This window comes from Amia ocellicauda, unplaced genomic scaffold (genome assembly GCF_036373705.1).
Source record: "Amia ocellicauda isolate fAmiCal2 unplaced genomic scaffold, fAmiCal2.hap1 HAP1_SCAFFOLD_233, whole genome shotgun sequence".
Classification (NCBI taxonomy): domain Eukaryota; kingdom Metazoa; phylum Chordata; class Actinopteri; order Amiiformes; family Amiidae; genus Amia; species Amia ocellicauda.
Window position 1 is genome coordinate 45,001 of NW_027102796.1, and position 357 is coordinate 45,357.

The window sequence follows — 357 nt, forward strand, 5'->3', positions numbered from 1 at the left end:
ACCGGGGAGTTGTGCCCGGGCCCGGGCCTCCTGCCGACGGACCGTGTGGCGCATTGTCCCGACTGCGGACTTTCTCCAGCAAAAAGGCGGAGGTGCAGTACCGCCATTTCGCCACACGAGGGACGGAATGGCACCCAACTGCCCCCTGGTGTCGAAAAAGCGCAAGGGCACCCGGGCCGGTCCGCCCCAGGCAGCGGCCGAGATGCAGCACCGGGGGCCCGGCCTGCCTGCCCTGGAGGTCAGCCTGCCAGCCCTGGAGGTCTGCTATCCAGCCCTGGAGGTCAGCTATCCAGCCCTGGAGGTCTGCCTGCCTGCCTGCCTGCCCTGGAGGTCAGCCTGCCAGCCCTGGAGGTCTGC